This window comes from Lagenorhynchus albirostris, chromosome 7 (genome assembly GCF_949774975.1).
Source record: "Lagenorhynchus albirostris chromosome 7, mLagAlb1.1, whole genome shotgun sequence".
Lineage (NCBI taxonomy): Eukaryota > Metazoa > Chordata > Mammalia > Artiodactyla > Delphinidae > Lagenorhynchus > Lagenorhynchus albirostris.
This window is the reverse complement of record NC_083101.1, coordinates 81,201,267-81,220,454: the sequence shown is the minus strand read 5'-3', so window position 1 is coordinate 81,220,454 and position 19,188 is coordinate 81,201,267. Positions and strand designations below refer to the sequence as shown.

The following is a 19,188-nucleotide window of genomic DNA, read 5'->3' as shown; positions in this document are numbered from 1 at the left end:
TTCCTAGCTTCTGGTTTGCCAGCAGCCTTTGGCCTTTTTGGCTTTTGGTTGCATTACTCCAGTCATCCATCTTCACACTGTCTTCCCTTTGTGTCTGTTTCTGTGTCCAAATTTCTCCTTTTTATAAGGATGCTGGTCATATTGGATTAGGGCCCATCCCAATGACCTCGTTTTAACTTGCTTACCTCTATAAAGATCCTATTTTCAGATAGGGTTACATTCTGAGGTACTAGGGCTTAGGACTTCAATATACTTTTATGGAGGCACGCAATTCAACACAACAGTAGCTGAAGAATGAAATGGAGTCAGTGAATTTGAGAGTTTTACGAGCTGACAGGACTTGCTAGCGGGCATGAGAGTAGATAGTTGGGTGGCCTGGAGGGAAAGTCACTGAAGATGAGGTTGAGGAATTAAGAGGCTGGGGAGGACAGTATGTGGAGGAGGCAGGGAGCAGCCAGGATAGAATATGCTGAGCATTCTCACTACCTGCCTTGGAGGTGGCACGTACAGCGAGTCCCCTTGAAGTGGGGCCTTCAGAACAATATGACAAGGAGTTATATACCTCCCATATGCAAATAGGCACCAAGTCCTGACAATTTTGCTTCCTAGGTCTCTCCATTCCCACAGCCTCTGCTGATTTGTGCCCATCATTGTCTTAAAACAGTCTCCTTGTTGGTCTCCCTGCTTCACTCCCCTCTGAACTGTCCAAACCAAGCCAGTGGCTGTTCCCTTTGTTTAGAATGCCCTTCTGCCAGATACCTGCATGGCTGTCTCCCTCCCTCCTTTAAGTCTTTGCTCAAATGTCACCTCAATGAGGCCAACTTTGACCACTCCATTTAAAACTGCAGTCAAGTACTTCTGATATCCCTTACCCTGCTTGCTTTCTTTTCTTTTCTTTTTCTTTCTTTCTTTCTTTCTTTCTTTCTTTCTTTCTTTCTTTCTTTCTTTCTTTCTTTCTTTCTTTCTTTCTTTCTTTCTTTCTTTCTTTCTTCCTTTCTTCCTTTCTTCCTTTCTTTCCTTCTTTCTTTCTCTTTCTTTCTTTCAAATATAATTTACTTCTTTAATGTTTTTGTTTACTGTCTGTCTCCTCCTGATGAGAATGTAAATTCCAGATGGGCAGGAATCTTGTTCAGTGATATAACCTATGGATGTTGAACATTGCTTGGCACATAGTAGGTGCCCCATAAGTATTTAATAAGTGAATGAATATTGAGTCTCCAAGTGTGTGGCTAAGCCTCTGGGCCATACCCACACCTGTCATTCTTTTGTTCCCTTAGTCTCTCCATGCCCAGATTAGAAGACAAGATCCAAGTTCATTCATTGGATGGCCTTAAAGGATCCCCTTTATTGGTCACTTACATGCCACAGTCCATCTGCAGCTTGGTCCCCTTGGACTCTGGGCTCTGGCCACACTAACTCCTCACTCTTCCCACTTGCCATGAGATTTTTCTGCCTTCGGTCTGCTTAGAACTCATCAAGATTGTTCAGAGGATGCCAGTGGCACTCCGTCTTCAGGGCCTACCTCCTCACTCCCCTCTTATTTGCCTGGAACTCTGGGATCAGGCCTGATGCTATAAGGCATCACCACTCCCAGGTGATGTCTGGCTGCACTTCTGAGTCCGTCCACAAGATGACAGCATTTGTGAAGAAATGGCCCATCCCTTCCCTTTGTAGGGTCTGTGCAGAGTCGGGACACAGGGTAATAGTGGCTTGATATTTGGCCTTTAATAGACTTAGTGACCTCTCAGTTATTCAACAAATATTTAATTATCACCCATAATGTGACAAATATAGTCACTGGGCTCGGAAGCTCCAGCCCCATGAGGGCTATAAGCCATGTTTATAGGTGATTTCATTATTGGTGCGGTAAGTATAGAAATTAGGGAAGCTCATTAGATTTCAGGAGTTCAGAATCCCTCGTCCAGTCCTTAGGGACAGGCAAAGCTTCAAAGAGAAGGAGGTAATGCCTGTGTTGAATCTTGAATAAGAGCTTTGACTTCCCTGGCGGTACATTGGTTAAGACTCCGTGCTTCCAACGCAGGGGGCACCGGTTCCATACCCTGTTGGGGGAACTGAGATCCTGCATGCCGGCACGGACAAAAAAAAAAAAGCTGGAAGAAAAGTGGAAAGGACATTCGGGGTGAAGGGCAGGCATGAGCTAAGGCACAGAGGTGAGAAGAGCTTAGAGATGATCACTGGAGCATGAAGTTCAAAGCGGGGAGTATGAGGAATGAGGCTCAGAGGAGGGTGGGGTACTGGACTGGAAAGGCCTGAGTGCCTGGCCAAGGAGCTTGCACTTTTTCTTGAGAGTGATGGAGGTCTCTGAAGGCGATAAGGAGGGAGTGATGTGGGATATCAGATTGATGTTTCAGAGGGAGCTCTGGCTGCTACAGTGTGGAAAGTGGATTGGGGACACAGGGCAGGGAGAGCAGTGAGGAGGCTGCTGCAGGGATCCAGGGGGAGATGGTGAAGCCAAAATTATGGCTGGAGACGGCCCTGGAGAAGCCCCTCCCAGCCCACAAAAGCTTTCAAGGCTTGGCACTTTGAAAGGGTTCTTGGCCCTAGGCAGCCTCTCCCCTGCCATTTGAGCCACCTCAGCCCTTCTGTTCCTGAGACTCCTTTGGGCTCTATCCTAGCTCCTCTGGTTATTCTGGCTGGAACCAGGTCTCTGTCAGTTTCCACGTGGAGGCCGCAATGTCCTAGGTCCCTCTCAGTTGGTAGATCTGTAGCCGTCAGCTCAGCATACACGCCAGTCCCTCTGAGTGTTATCCCTTCATGCACCTTCTTCTTTGACTCCAGATGGGAGTGTGACTGAGGGGCCTCCTCCACCAGGGAGCCAGGGTGAGCACTGGTCACTCGCTGCCATGCCCCCTCCACCGGAGTTCATGTGCGCACATGTGAGTGTGTATGCAAGTGCATGCATGTGTACTGTCGGCAGGACTGATGCCGAGGGAAGGGCATCCCTAGAAAGCAGAGGGGCATCACCTGAGGAAAGGTCTGGAGGTAGGAAAGTACAGGGGGGTGTTTGGGGAGCAGGGGGGATGTTGTTAGCAGGGTCTGGCAGGGACGGGTCAGGGCCTGCGAGGTTGGGCCTGGAGCCATGACCGCATACTGCCAGAAGGGGGCGCCACAGCCAGGTTTTGAGCAGGGATTGAGAGTCACCTTCATTCAGTCTCATGAATATGCACGGACCTGTTGAATTATGCAGATAGAAAGGATGTAAATGTATGTGCAAATTTGGTGCTGCCCTCCCCGTTGCTATGGAAACCAAAGAATAGCAAGTGGGGGGGTCCAAACCCTAGGGAGACCAGGCTGGAGAGACTGGAGACCTGGAGACTCCTCTGTCGCCTGCTTTCCCCATTCCTGCTGTTTTGATCTCATTCTCTGTCTCAGTCTGTCTCCCTTTGCCTTGCTCTCTCTCCATCTCTCTGCCTCTCTCGATATTTCTCTCTGTCTTCTCCATCTCTACTTCTCCCTCCTAACTGTTTTTCCTTTCTGTCTCCTAGTCTCTGAGTGTCTGTGTCTGTATATTGTTGACTCCATGTCACAGTTGCTCTATGACTCAGACACTGTTTCTCTCTGACTCCATGTCTCTCCCTATCTTTGTCTCTGTGTCTTTAATTTCATAGCTCTCCCTCCTTCTGCGTCTCCCTCTCTCTGTGTCTCTGACTCTCCCTCCTTCTGCATCTCTCTCTCTCTGTGTCTCTGACTCACATCTGTATTTCTCTGCAGCTCTATTTTTGTGTCTGACTCTGTGTCTATTTCTTGGTCTCTCTCCCAGGTTCTCTCTCTCTTCTCTTTTGCTCTGTGTCTCTGAACCTCTTATCCCAATGCTTGTCTCCATCTGATGGGAAGGACAGGAAGCTGCACATCTGCCCTTGCCTGATGGGATGCTCCACCCCTGGCCCAGCTGCCCACATGTTCAAGGATTCCTAGGCGCTCTCCCCACATAAAATCCTGGTTTTGGTCTGGCCCTGTCACAGTGTTGCCACAGGATCCCCGTGACAGACCCAGGCTGACTGCCAGGACACCAGGGCTCCCAGCCTCTGCCTGCTGTGTGACCCTTACTTGTGTTTCTCCCTCTCTGGATCTGTAGCCACAGCTCTCTCTCCTTGAAGCTGGTGGGCACTTTGAGGCAATGATGTGCTGCTGGGAATAGGGAATTGAGAGACAAGTCTTAGTGGTTCACCCATCTGGCCCTCTGCCCAAGGGCTGACTTGAGGGGCCTGGTGGGGCCCCAGGTATGGGGGCGTCTGGGGCTAGTTGAGACCAATCCTGGCCCCCAGAGAAGACTCCTTGCTGAGCCACAGAGTCAAACAGCAGCCTTGCCACAGCCTATCCATGCTCCTGCCTGCTGCAGCCTCAGCCATCCAGTTCCCTGTTTGGGGTCTTTTGTTTGCCTCTCCTTCATTTGGTTTATGTTTATAGAATACCTATTTCACAGGTGCCTTCTGCCTTCACAGATAAACAGTGATATAGAAGTGATATCTGGACTTTTTGTATCCCTGCCTTCCCAAGAAGGGGCTCTTTGGTCCAAGTGAGGAGCCTAGACTCTTCAACCCCCAGTTTCCTATCCCTGGTGGCCTCAGTTTGGGGGTGCAAGAGTCATGGATCAAGGTTAAGAGAGACAGAGACATGCCTCCATACAGGGTTTGGAATGGGGTATGGGAAGCTCAGAGCAGGACTTGGGGTGAGGGAGGGACAGAGTGTTTTGAGGGCAGGTAGACCACCCTATGTAGAGGTGGAGGGCTTCTCCTTTTGGTCCTGGGCTCTGGGCAGCTTGCCTTACCTCCAAGCAGGCTCTATATATATGGCGGATCTGGCTTAGGCCCAAGTACAGGGGTGGCCAGAGCAGTCAGGGCAAGTCCCCCCTCCTCCAAGAGGCTGCCAGGCTGAGCCCCCAGCAATCCTGCCCCTCCAGAAAGGACACAGACACAATCACTCTTCCCACTAACTGTGATTCACCCACATTCAGGCCCGGGTGTGATCCCGCTGCCAGGAATGCCATGTGTGAATTAAAAACCTCCCCGGACACCCCACCCCACTCGACCTGGGCCAGTTGTGCCAACCCGGCTTGGAGCAGGGTCAAACAGGGTTGTCTGGGGGGCTGCAGGCAGAGCTGGACACGGGGAGAGGACAAGGGGTCAGGAGAAAGGTGGAGAGACAAAGACTGAGAGACAGAGAATGAGGTAGCTAGCTAGATGGAGAGAAAGACTGACAGAGGAGACACAGAAGGGATGGGGTGAAGCCAGAGCCGAAGGGGGCTTATCACTTGGCTGGATTATCTCATTTCACTGAATCTTCACAACAGTCTTAGGCACTAGGCATGATTATGATCCCATTTCACTCCTGGGGTAATTGAGGCACAGAGACATTAAGTCACTTGCCTGAGGCCCCAAAGCCATTAAGTGGTGGAGTAAGTATTTGATCCCTTCAGTCCCTCTGAAGAGCCAAGGAGAGAGGCAGACCTAGTGACAGGTGGAGACAGATTCCCACAGCAGCACTCCCAGGGAATTTGGGAATCCTGGAATCATCAGGCAGCTGTGCAGGCCGAGGGCCTTCCCATCGGGCCAGCAAACATGCGGGCGGCCTCCTGTCCTTGTTGTCGGAGATAAGGACTGCGGCAGAGAGAGACATCAGAGCAGGGAGAGAGATGGAAGGGGAACTCCGGGCCACAGAACTTATGGGACCTTCCTCCTCCCTGCCACCCTGGGGTGCAGCCTGCCTTGCTCCTGCTTCACATCCAGCCCAGCCAACACCTGGTTCTGGTGGGGCCCAGGCTTGAAGACTCCTTCTTTCTTTCTCAAGTCCTTGTGGAGCATGCTAGTTGAGAGGCACTTCTGCCCCACATCTCTACCTCTCTCTTTTCTTTCACTATTGAGAAATCCTTCCCATTGTCTTACTTCAGCCCCCTACGATAGCTTTTGCAATAAGAGATCAAGATTAGAATTTGGGGATGCTTTGATATGGGGGGTCAGCCTAGTATACACTGAGGTTGCCTGAGCACACAGGGGAGGTCCCCAAGGGCTGGCCTTGGTTGCCTTCTGGTTGGATGCCCTTTCTGGTTGGTATGGGGAAGAGGATCATCGGCCCAGCCCGTGGGGACCTAGAGGGCTGAGCTGTCAGCGGCAGGGAGGATCTGGCAAGAAAGAAATCAGGAGCTATCCCGGGGGAGCTGGGGAGTCAGCGTTATGGTTTCTAATGTCTTAGCCCTGGTTTCAATTACCCCCAGGGTCTCCAGGACTCCCTGACTTCTGTGGGCTTCCGAGCTCAAGAAGGCTCAGGACCCTTCTGAGAAGACCAGAAACCAGGGACTCCAGTATGGAAGTGTGGAGGCAGGGGAGCTTTTCCGTTCTCTTCTTCCCCTGCGCTTGGCTGAGAGGTGCCAGCCCAAGTAGGGCTCCGGGACAGCAGGGAGGCTGGGGAAGGGGGGCCCGCGCTCTGCTCACAGGCCCCTGTGGAGGGGCTGCATCAGCCAGCTCCAGAGCACCAGCTTGGCCCCGCTGGCCGCATCCCACTCCTGGCTGCTAAAGCCCAGGGCTCTTTCTCAGCCTCACCAGACTCCTCTTTGGTCCCGTGACAACCCTGACTCCTGGCTCTCCCTCTGCTTCTGGGGCTAACCCTTTCCCTGCCCTCTCTGTCTTTTAATCATGCTTCTCAGGGTTTCAGCCTCAATTTTCTCCTCCCCTCCCCCTCGTCACTCCCTTTCCCTGCTGCCTGATCTATCTTGTCATCTTCCAGCACCCTCATAGTGCTCAGGTCAGTCTGAGATGCTGATGAATGTCCGTGCAACCAGCACGAGCCAGAGTAGAGGGCCCTGGGAGCTGTGGAAGAGAGACTGCACGCCTCCAGCCGCCCGCCCTCTCTCAACTTCTCTGCCCTCTCCATCCTTGCCCCTGCTGGCTGTCATCCCACAGACGCTTCAGCTGGCCATGTCAAGCCCCAATCCCCTCTCCAGCTCTGTGCCACTCATGCCAAAAACCTGGGAGTCCTCTGTGCTTTTGTACACAGTGTTCCCTCTGGGCCTGGTACACAGTAGGTGCTAATAAATGGCTGTTGAGCTGAATTTAACTCAATTTTCCCTCTTGAACTCCTCCACTGCCTGTCTGTTTCCCTGGGGCTTGATGTCTCTGGCATTCAGTCTCCAAATCTCTAATCTTTGTCTTCTGAATCACCACAGTTGAGTTTCTGGGGGGAAGTTTCTCCATTCTCCCTCTGCCCCAGGGAATCACAGGGTATCCAGGAACGGAGCTGTGGGAGATGAAGTCTTGGGACCACATGGCCCTCAGTCTGGTTTGGAAATCCCAGACTTCTGATCAGGGAGGCAGCTCTACAGCAGCAGGGATCAAGGTGCGCTGGCACTGGACAGGGACAATCCTTTAAAGACATGTGCTTCCCCCATGAAGAATGGGAGGTGAGGGAGATCAGGGCTCACAGGAATAGGGAGAGAGAGGGAGGGAGGGAGGGACTTTGTGTCTCTGAGCAGGGAATTAGTTTCATGCAAATTTTTGCAACACAAGATGAAAAACTTCATCTGTGATTGTGTAAGTTTGTGTTCTTGCTCCCATCTTCCGACACACAGAGCTGCTAACCCCTAGTTTCCCTGTCCTCCCCTGTCCCTCTCTCCCCAACACCTCTGGATCCTCTACCCCCTCCCTGACCATCTGCTTCTCTTTCCAGACAGCCCGGAACCTGGGATCACCTGGGGTGAGGGGCCTTGGGAGAGCCGATCCCGGACTGAGTGTCCAGGGGTCCTGTTCCCTGTGTATAGGGCAACATGGGGGTGCCTCCAGGGGCCATGGGAGCAGATGAAGAAGATGAATCTGAGTGCCCACCCTCTGTCCCCCAAAGCCCTGCACCATCTCTTCAGCCCCATGGCCCTGCCCCAATCAGGCTGGAGGTCTCTCTCCCACGGGTCACTGCAAACACCTCCTCCCCAGCTGTCCCACCTCTAGCCTTAGCCCTTCTCACCACCCTCTACCAGCAGACTCAACTTTCTCGCTAGAAGGCAAATCTGGTTCTGTTCCTCACCTACTTTATGCCTTTCCAGGCATGTGTGACCTTGGCACCAAAGGCACTTCAGGATGTGGTCTCTGAGCCACTCAGGATGCCTCATCCTTCTGCCTTCTAGGTTTCTGCTTAAACCCTTACTGGATACCAAACCCTGTTTCCTATCCCTCGAGGCTGTGACCCATTCAGATAGGCTCCCTCTCCTGTATCCTGGGACTCTACTCCCCCAGGTTCTGCTTGCATCATTCATCCATTCACTCATTCAACATTTATTTAGACCTATTTCACATGGTAGGAGCGCCTGTTCTGTGCCAGACCCAGCTCTAGGTGCCTGGAGGTGGAGGCCACAGGGCTGCCCTCGTGGAGCTCACAGGTGCCACGCAAGTAACTAGGTAGGTGAACATCACACAAACTGTTCTAAGGAAAAAGTATGGCACTCTGGGGGAGGGCAGAGGGGCTTAGTCTAGGCTTCTCTTAGGTGACATTTAGGCTGTCATCTCTTCCCTGATGGGCCTGTGGAGTCAGACACGGCACTGTCACATGGACAAACTAAATACTTACCTATTTTTTTTAGTATCCATCTTACCTGACTAGAATGTGAGTCTCATGAGGGCAGAAGATTTTTAAACTTTTTTTTTTTTAGGCAAAAAGTAAACAGTAAAGCACACAAATCTTAAGGGCACAACTTAAATTTTGACATATGTATGTACACTCTTGGAAACCTCCCACTCCCCCAGCAAAGGTAACTGCAATTCCAGCTTCTATCACCATAAATGAGTTTTGCCTGTTCTTCAGCTTCATATAAATGAAATCATTCAATGCATACTCTTTTGTGTTTGGTTCTCTTTTTTTTTTTTCCTTGCTCAACATTCGGCTGGGAGCTTTATCCATTTTTGTTGTGTGTAGCTATAGCTGGTCCTTTTCCCTTGCTGTATCTATATCACAATCTATTCATTCATTTGGTTGTTTCCGGTTTGAGGTTATAATGAATAAAGCTACTAAGAACACTCTTGGTGAACATACACAATAATTTCTTTTGGGTATATATCTAGGAGAGGAATTGCTGGGTCATAGGCTATACATATGTTTAGCTTAGTAGATCCTGCCGAACAGTGTTCCAAAGTGGTTGTAACGACTTATACACCCACCAGCAGTGTGTGGAGTTTTAGTTGCTCCACATCCTTGAGAGGGAAGGGATTTTTGTCTGTTCGGTTCATTACTATATACCATCTCTTAGATCAATGCCTGGCGTATGCTAAGTGCTCAATACATATTTATTGACTGCCTTATGAATGGAGGAGCCATCAGCATTCCTGGGGTCCTGTTCTGGCTCTGGCACTAACTTGCTGTATGACTCTGGGAAGGTGACTCCCCCTTCTGAGCTGTTTGCCTGTCTGTAGCATAAGGGGAAGGACCCTGGGGGCTTTGCCTTCCAGCACCAGCTGGGTGCTGTGAAAGCTGGACACCTGTTCATTCATTCACTCCACTTGTACTGACGAACATCCTTTTATATACCAGGGTGGTGAAGGTGTGATCTGTGACGTGCCACGGACAACCTCTTTCGAGTCAGTCAGCCAGGACCAGGGGTCACTGCCCATCTTATCCCCAGCTCATCCTCCTGGAGACCGCTCCTCCTCTCTCTGTCCAGCCCTGACCCCAGGGGGAGGGGCTCTGGACTGAGCCTGCAGATGGAAAATGTGATTAATAATCAAAAAAAAAACATCCAAGAGGAAGAGACCAGGAAAACAACTTGGGGAAGGCTCCTCGCCCAGGGGAGGGGGGCCATGTCCTGGGCTTTGGGACAGCTCCGGCTGCCCTCCCGCCGCCCTTTCTGGGAAGCTGCCACAGGAGTGGTTGATTTTAGCCAAAAGTGAAAAAAAGCCACCCTAATTATTTATGAAAAAGATGCCCCCTCAATGTAAATTACACTTCCGCTGGGAGCTGCCCCCTACTCTGTTACTCGCCTCTTAGTGGTACCCCTGCTTGGTCAGGCTGGGGGGCCCTGGAGACACTGGGCTGGGAGCAGAGGAGGAATTTCAACATGAAATGTTTTGTTCATTAACAGAGAACATAGGGGGAAATTCCCTTTCTGCCTGGGCCTGGGCAGCCCAGGCAGATAAAAGCTATTGTGAAAAATTGAATCTGGGCTGCAGAGTGGGGTGAGGGTTATGCTGGGGTGGGGGTGGGGCGTCACAGACAGTCTCTCCCCTTCTCTTAGACTCCTGACTTTCAGGAGCTTCCTGAGCCTTAATCCTTCCTCCTTTCAGGGATTTCATTCCCAATGTCTCAGGTTGCCCTCAAACTTCCTTCTTAGCAAAACAGGAGGAACTGGGGTTAGACTGGAGTTAGAACTTCCAACTAAGGAGGAAGGAAGGATATCAAAGAGAGGGAGGGGGGCCTTGGACCTATCCAGATAATTTAGAATTCTGATAGAATATGTTGGGATCGGTAGGCAACAAATCTGAGGGGGCCTGGAGCAGGAGTGAAAGCATCTCTATCTCTCAGTGGCTTTAGAGAACCCCAGGGAGGAAGAGGAGATGGCTCCAGAGAACTCCTGGAGTATTCAGCAATTCCAGGCTGACTACTTAGGCACCAACATTATGGCTTCAGCTCTCACCCATTCTCTACCTTTAGGGGATCTTTGCCCTTTTCTGGTGCCAGAGATTAGAGGGTTCGGGGCACACTCAGGTGGCGATACAGATGACAGGATTCCAGAAGGGGGTCTGCAGGGAGTGTTGTCAGTGGGGCCTAGATGCTGTCCCAGGATGTGTGTGAGTCGTCTCTGGGGGGCTGAGCTGGACCCTGAGTGTGTTGGGGGGGCGTGCTCTGGGTCCCCCTCCCTGGCTCAGCCTGGGGCTGTGTCGGATCAGGTTTCTCGGCGCCTGGAGCCTCTGCGAGGCCGAGCTGTTCCCGGGCCCCAGCCAAGCAGCCCCGGGCGCTGGCACTGCATGAGGAAGCAGGAGGGGGGTGAGGGGGAGCGAGGAGGGGGGCTGTGAGGGCGTTTACGTAACCGCCTCCTGGAGCCCGCCCGGACCCGCCAAACCCCAGTGTGGGACTCCGTGTGATTGAGAGCGTGTGTGACTCTGCGTGTGTGCCTGTGTGACACGTGGTGTGACTGAGTACATGATTGTGTGGGTGACTGTGTCTGTGTGTGGTATGGTGTATAAGTGCGTGATTCGGGGAGTCCCGCCCTTCTGAGACCTCTAACCCCCAGCCCCAAGCTGGGGTCCCTGACTCCCAGTGTGCCATAGTGAGGTGCAATATACAAGTTTGACTCTTTGAGGCCAGGTGTGTGACTTTACATAATGTGTGTCCGGCATTTTTTAAAAATTTATTTTATTTTTGGCTGCGTTGGGTCTTTGTTGCTGCCCGTGGGCTTTGCTCTAGTTGCGGCGAGTGGGGGCTACTCTTCATCGCAGTGCACGGGCTTCTCACTGCGGTGGCTTCTCTTGTTGCGGAGCACAGGCTCTAGGTGCGCGGGCTTCAGTAGTTGTGGCACGCAGGTGCAGTAGTTGTGGCTCGCGGACTCTAGAGCGCAGGCTCAGTGGTTGTGGCGCGCTGGCTTAGTTGCTCCGCGGCATGTGGGATCTTCCCGGACCAGGGCTCGAATCTGTGTCTCCTGCGTTCGCAGGTGGATTCTTAACCACTGCGCCACGAGGGAAGCCTATGCCTGGCATTTGTAGGTAAGATAGAGGCTCTGTGTGAGTGTTTGTGATGCTGGGTAGCCAGGTATGTGCCTCACGGTGGACCTTTTTGATGGCATAGCAGGTTAGAAATAAACACCATTTCCCGAAGGAGTACTGGAAAAGGTAGGTGGGGTGGGGGCTCTCTTTGCTTGAGGACAGCAGGAATGGGGAAGGGTCCTTGCTACCCAAAGGCTTGGGATGGCACAGTTATCTTCTGGGGAAGGGGCATGGGAGGTGGTTCAAGTTAAGGTCACTTGCCAGGGTGGAGCCAAAAGTCTTTCATGGTGGGTGTAAAATTCCAGGGAGTTTTACAAAGTCAAGGTTCCAGGGAACCTCTCCCCTCCCCAATTTCCCAAGGCCTTCCAGAATTATCAAATCTGGGATAACCATCACTTGCAGGACACTAGGGCTCTGAACTGGGGGCGTTATTTCCCACTGCCCCTCATAGGAGAGGCAGATGGTGAAGATGGGGTAGGGCTGGGAGAGGGTGTCAGCGAATTGGGGTTTGGCTTAAGGATAGCGGTGCCATGAGACAGAGGGGGGCTGGTGCAGAGCTGGGGATACTGGGGATAGGGGCGCCTAATAAAGCTGGAGAGGAGACAGGGCCAGTTCTTGCAAGGCTTTGAAGAGCCGCCAACAAGGCTTGGCTTTGCCCCAGGGAAATGGGGTCCAGGAGGGTTCAACACGGAAGCTTAGAAAGCTCAGAAGCTCATGTGCAGATAGAGCATTGGAGCCAGCAGGAGCAGAAACCCACGAGTAATCTGTTGCCCCAGTTGAGATGCAAGGAGAATCGCTTTTGGACCAGGCGGTAGCGGAGGGAGGGAGAGGGGGGCCGCACCCCGGTTGCTCAGTAGGTGGGCGCTGCCTCTCTGTTGGAGCCGCAGCTTGAGAGAGAACGCGCGTCTCGCACCTCCCGCCAGGTGTCGCTGCGGCCCTGGGGAAGCGGGCGCGGCCGCCGGGTACTGAGCCGGGAGAAGCTAGAGATCGACCGACGCCGGGATCCGGTCCGACGTGCGCCTCTGGTCCTGGCTAATCCTCTGACACACCGATTTATCCGGCTGCCGGAGCCCGGTTGCCCCGCATGGACCCTGCCCCAGCACCCGCGGACTTGGGCACTGCCGTCGGCAGCCCAGGCGTCCCCAGGTGGAGAGGTGACGTTGGTCCGGGGCGGAACTCCCCACTGCTCTCAACCTGGCAGAAAGGGGCTGAGTCCAGGACACGGGGGTATCCGGAGGTCAAGTCACCCCACCCGCAGATCTCGACGCCCGTCGGCGCCTCGAGGGGAGGGGCCCCCCCGCCCCAGAACCCAACCTCTCCCAGGCCTAGTTTCGGCGCCGGGGGAGGGGTAATTCCGCCCCCCCCAACACAGATTCTGTCGCACCGTCTCTATTCTTTCCTGGTGCCCACCACCTCGTCCCCGCCCGCGGCCTGGGTACTTGGAAGCTCCGGGCCCGGGGAGACCAGATAAAGGACACCTACTGTGGGTGGGGGTGAGCTGGATCTCAGCTGGGCGCCACTATTTCTCTGTGTGTCCCTAAGCCCCAGCCGGCTCTCTCTGAGCCACAGCCCCGACTGACCCCTGCCGGTTGCACTGAGGGGATTCTGCGGCCACGGAAGTGAAAGTGAAAAGCCCGGGCAGTGGCGGGAAGAAGGTTTTTCCTCTGCAATGGGAGTCCCTGAGGCATTTGTTGGGAAAGGGCCCGGGCGCTCTGGGCAGCCTACTAGGGAAGGGTGTGAGGAAGCAGCGAGATACTTCCTTCCCCGCTCCCCGCCCCCAGGCCTTGCGCAGCTCCTGGGAGGGGCTAGGAGCAGGGATTATGGGTCAAAGGTCAGGTGAAAAATCCGTGGGGTGGGAATGGGGGCGGGTCACTCGTTCTCCGCCGCTGGCATTCACCCTTTCTGTTGCGCTCTCCTGTGGCCTCAGAAGGAGTCAGGTTGTCTAACCTTAATCCCCCATGTAATAGCCAGACCGGAGGCGCGGGGGCCAGTGCAGTGAGCACACCCGCCCCTCAGAGGCCCAGGCTGCGAAGGGAAACTCGAGGGGTGAACCTCCAGCGCCAAACTCTGGCACTCGCGCTCCGGCACTGCAGGTCCAGGCATAAAGGGCGCACCCTCCCTAAGACCCGCATCCCATTGGCGGTCACTGCTCAGGCCGTGTGTCCAGGGGTGGGGGGTGGGGTGAAAAAGGAGAGGGTAATTGTGGCGTGTCACCGGAGACTTGGTGGGAGGCAAGGGCCTAGGTTCCCAGCCTGGTCCATGCTGGGCCATGCGAGCAAATAGCCTCCTCCCTTCAGCGCGAGGGGTGTAAGTGTCTGTGCCTGGGCGGGGTGTGAGGTGGGGGTCGTTGTTGGGGGGCGATAGGAAGAGGGGAGGCGCGGAGACCTATGGCCTACCCTGACCAAAGTGGGGCCTGGGGGCCCTGGCTCGCGCTCTTCTCACGGAGATGCCGGCCAGAGGACCCCGAGAGTTGGCCCGGGGTGTGCCAGGGTGTCGGTGCGAGGCAGTCAGGGCCTGAATGTGCGGGAGTGTGCGCAGCGGAGACCTGGCCAAGGCTGAGTGAGCGAGTGAGCGTGAATGAGCGACCCGGGGGGACTGGGTGTGCGCCCAGCGGCCCTGGGGGATCCAGCGGAGTGGGTGTGGGTGTGTGTGCGTGCGCGTTTTTGAGACCCGCGGTCGGGGCTGCACGTGAAGCGCGGGGACTACAACCGTCTGGAAGGCGTTTCCGAGAGAGGGCGAATGCGAGGGGGCCAAGCGTGCCAGTGCGGGCGAGTGTGCCCGCGGCGGGGAGGGTGCGCGCCAGCACGAGGCGAACGGGAGCGGGGGCTCACAGGCCTACGCAGGATGAGTGTGCCCGCGCGAGCGTGCCAAGGCGGGGCACGCGGGGGCCGTGGCCGTGAGGGGGTCGTGGCGCGCGGCCGCCGAGGCGCGGGGAGACCAGGCGGGAGGGGGAGGGGAGCGAGGGCGCGCGCGGCCGAGCGGGCGCCCGCGGTCACATGGGCGAGGGAAGGAGGGAGGGAGCGCGCGAGGGAGGGAGGAGGATGGGGGGGTTAAAGCCGCCGAGCGCCGGGGAGCCGGTGCAGAGCGGGCGGCGGCGGCGGCAGCGGACGCGGCGGCTCCAGCCGGCGCGGCGCGGGGCTCGGCGGCAGGATCTGGCAGTGGTGCTAGCTCCGCGCTCCCTGCGTCGCTCCCTGCCGGGAGCGGTCGAAGGTCGAGGCGCGGAGCCCCGGCGGCCCGAGGGCGCGGTGAGTACCCAGCGCGGACCGCGCGCGGCCGGACCCTCAAACCCTCCGGCTGACCTACAGACCCGCGGCCCTCGTGCGCGCGGGAAGAGGGAGGGGACGTGCATGGGCCCGAGACCGGGGGGGAGGGGGACAGGAAAGTTCACGGGAAACTTTGCCCGTAAACTCGGGGGCGGGGGCGCAGGAGAAGCTGCCCCCCACGTCCGGGCGCGCCGGGGGTTGGGCGTGGTGGGAGGGGGGGCGGACAATCGGCTGGCGGGAGGTGGCAGGGGCCAACTGCCCTAGCCTCCCTGTTCTCCCTCACCGCTCAGCACCGCGCGCAGGGTCTGGGAAAATTCCGGAGCTGGGGGGTCGCAGTGACCCCCGCGCGCCCAGAGGCGGCTTCTTTCTCCAGCAGAAATCTGGACTTCAAAGCGCCCAGGGGTGTGAATGGACGGTTGCTAGTCTGCCAGTGTATGTATGTCCGTGTGAATCCGCTTGTGTGTGTGTGTGTGTGTATGTGTGTCAGTGTGAGCCCGCCTGTGGTTTTCTCGTGAGTCCGCCTGAATGTATCTCCATTTAGTGGGTCTCCTGCAGTATCTCTTTGTAAGTGTTCCTGTGTTGTGTGTCCGTGTGGGTCCGCCTGTGGTGTATCCCCGTCTCTTTGTGAGTCCGCCGGTGTGTGTCTCCCACAGTGCGGCTCTACATGAGCCGGCCTGGGTATCCCTGTATCGCTCGGAGGAGTGTATCTCCCCGTGCGTGGGGGCTGGGCCGCGGGGAGGTCACCAGACGGACAGCTCTCCTCCTCGCCTCCTCTCCTCTCCTCTCCCGAGCCTCTCCTCTAGCGCTCCCTAGACCCCCTCCCCCCCTTCAGTAGCTTCAGGCGGGTAGGACTATTTCACGCCTTGTTGAAAATTCAGGATTTTCTTTCTCTTTCAGTCTAGTCTCTCTCTTTGAGAAGCCTCTGTGTGTGTCTGTGTGTCTGGCAGCTTGTCTGCAACACTGGGTGTGTGTCTGCATGCCGCTGTAGGAGTGTGTCTGCAACACTAGTTGTGTTGCCTGTAATACTTGGTATATTTGTGACTGTGTCGCTAGGGTATTCGTGTGGCTGTAATCACTGAAGTGGTGGGAGTATGAAATGCTGGGTGTGTTTGTGCATCTGTAACTGCTGTTTGTCCAGGGGGTCTGAAACACTGAGTGCATTTTTGTGTGTCTAACTCTGGGTGTGATGGTGTACCAATGTATGTATGGGGGTGGTGGGACTTGAACAATTGGATATTCCTATGGCTGTAGGGCTAGCCGGGGCTTGGCGGGTGGAGGGGGCTGTGTCTCAATAAACTGCGCATCCCTGCTCCACGGCCAAAACCCACACAAATCTTCTGGACTGGTTCTTAGGGCTCCTGGTCAGGATCAGTGACATGCAGCCAAAGTTCACACTCCATCACAGTTAATACTCCAACTGGGACCCTGAGCCTTATGTGAAAAGTAGGAATTTAAAGTTAACACTCAAGACTTCTAGGGGCTCTGGAATTCATCCTCAGCTTTCCTCTGGGACACTTAAACTCATATGGACGCGCACCAAGAATTACACCAGGACAATGGACTTGCACTCAGATTCACACTTATGTTCTTGTCATATCCAGTGATACACTTCAGTTCTGTAGTTTACACTCAGACGCACATTGGGACTCTAGGCTCACACTTTAGATTCACATTTCTGTCCTGAGGCTCATAGGCTAACGATGAGACCTAGAGCCCATGCTCAGAACACGCTGGAGTCCTAGGGCCCACAGTGGGACTCACACTAAGACGCTGGAGCTTTCTCAGATTCACACATTCTGAGGCTCACACTCAGACTCACATGGAGAACCTGGGGCCCACATTTGAACTCAAGGACTCACGTAGGACACTGGGGTTGATACACTCATGCTCACATCAGTTCACCCTCAGATTCACACTAGGACATGCAAGATTCTCACTTCCATCCTGGGATCACTTAGGGACCCAGACTTATAAAGGGACCCCAGCGCTCACACTCAGACTCACATGGGGAAACGTAGCTCACATTCAGAAAGCCGTGAAGACCAGGGGCTCACCTTCAGACGAACACTAAGTCTCTAATGCCTATACTGACTTGTTTGGGAATCCTGGGGTTCACAGACTCCTACTTCCGTCCTGGGGCTTACAGTCACATGCACACTGGGACCTACATTCACAGTCAAACCTATACTTGCATCTTGGAGTTCACACTCAGATTGACATCCCTGTCAATTACATTAAACTTGCTTCCATCTTGGGGCTCGTGCTCAGACCCACACTAGGGACCTAGGGCTCACACTCAGACTCATGCTTGCACCTTGAGGCTTTCATATGCACATGGGAGCCCTGGGGTTCACACTTAGAATCACACACAGTTACCCTTCCATCTGGGGCTCACATTCAAACCCACATTAGGATTGTGTTCACACTCCCAGTGGAACTTAGAACTCAGTTAAATACACCCATGCTATGGTGTGTCTCAGGGAAGTTGGGGACAGGAACAAGATCTGTCCTCTCCAAAGGTGGGGAGGGGAGGAGATACATGTTTGGTCACATCTCTTACTTGGGTTGTGGGCTGATGGAGGGGGCGGTGGGAAACACTGACCCAGTTAAATTTTTCTGCCTTTTCTTCCAGAGGAGACTAGGCTCTCACAGCAGGAAGGTTGAGTGGCTTTTTTGGTACAGGGGTGACATGTACCCTTAGAGTTCCCCATGTACATGCACATCCCCCTTAAATAGTTTTGGGTACCCTTCCTGTGATAGAGAGGGTCAGGTATGGGGAAATGAGATTCATGTCCTCCCAAGACATCTCCCCCATCCCAATCATCCTTAGGTTGGGAGAGGTGTGAAGATTGACTTGGTGAGGGGTAGACCTCTGGCTCCTTTGACCTTTCCAGGATGGTGAATGTCTGATTTTAAGAGAGATGGTAGCCCCAGATCTGTGGTGAGAAGGTGGCTGGAGGAGGAGACTGGACTGGAACCCACCCGCCTCTCTCTCCTCTGCCTTGGCTGGAAAGGGGTTGGACCAAGTTATGTTATATCTCACAGTGTCTCCTGGAATGCCTGAGTCCTTATCCTGTCTCCAGGGTATGCCCAGCGTTCTCCACTCTGCTTCTTCCCAAAAGAGCAATAGCCCTGGGGGGGGGGGGCGGCAATTGAGTCAGGTTGCAACCAACCTTAGGACTCCACCTGCCTTGGGGACACTGCCGGGGGCTTTATATACCTTCCCGCTGTGGAGGCCAGTGGGCGGGGCTGCTGAAGTACAGGAGCACCCCTTGGGAGCCCGCGAAGTAGGGACCTGGCCCTCAGGCTCAGATGGCTAGGCTGTTAACTGCTCCTTGTCCCGGAGGGGGACACGTGCTCTCCAGCCCCCCTATGGGGGTGGTGCGCTCGAAGGCAAAGCACCCTGCTCTGCCCCCCCATGGAGAGCTGAAGTGTAAATGAATCGGAGACAGATGGAGCGTATTTTCTTTGAAATGCAGATGGTTGTGGGGGGGAACCCTGTGTGCCTGGTTGGGAGGGGGGGCGTCCCAGAGAACAAGGAGGCTAAGAAGAGAGAGCTGACCCCTCCTCCAGACCCGCTGTGGGGTTGGGGGGAGTGGTGGAGACCTCAGCTGTGTAAACTCCCGTGGCCCAGGGTGACCACACCCACCCCGGCTCCTGGCTTCCTGTGGGGAGGGGCTGGGGAGCCTAGTGGTCCCTGTGAGCTGAGAGCCCTGAGGTCGTCACCCCCCTTTACCTCTGCAGAGGGCAAAGAGAACCCCCAAAGCGTAGGGCATGCTGGGTTTGGGGTCACCAGAGCCAAGGAGTGGGAGGAAGAGCTGGGGCAGATGTGGGGAAGTTAGACCCTGCTGCTGCGGGGAACCAGCTCCCAGAAGCTGGGGCTGGAGCTACAGTGGAAGGAACTGAAGTTAGACTATGGTGGTGACTTCTGGGCAGTCCAAGGGCCCGTCCTGGGGTTTAGGAATGGACTGAAGCATCCTCAGTCCTGAAAGAAGTCAGCATGCCCCACCATACGTTACCTGTACTTCCTCTTCACAATACTCACCAAGGCTGCATAGTAATTGCCTGTGAACTCTGGGACCTAGGGACTGGGGTCTGCTTTGCTTACCACCCACCCACCCTGCCCCTGGCACAGACCAGGTACACAGTGGGAGGGCACTGCTGAGTAAATAATACATCTTTTTCTCTCCTGCCAGACTGAGTGTTGTTGGTGGGCAGGACCATGTCCCTAA

The 19,188-nt window shown here is 54.7% G+C and overlaps 1 protein-coding gene across 3 annotated transcripts in view; it reads left to right on the top strand.

Moving 5' to 3' along the window:
- Positions 1–13,647: 13,647 nt before the first annotated feature.
- CNTFR (ciliary neurotrophic factor receptor) overlaps positions 13,648–19,188 on the top strand; it is a 39,216-nt gene continuing 33,675 nt past the window's right edge. The window contains exon 1 of one of the 3 annotated variants that reach the window (XM_060155274.1): positions 13,648–13,786. The gene's annotated coding sequence lies outside the window, so the exon portion shown is untranslated. Of the gene's footprint in view, positions 13,787–13,888; positions 14,001–14,791; positions 14,939–19,188 lie in introns of those variants that run through there. The other 2 variants (XM_060155275.1, XM_060155273.1) reach the window with 2 other exon arrangements.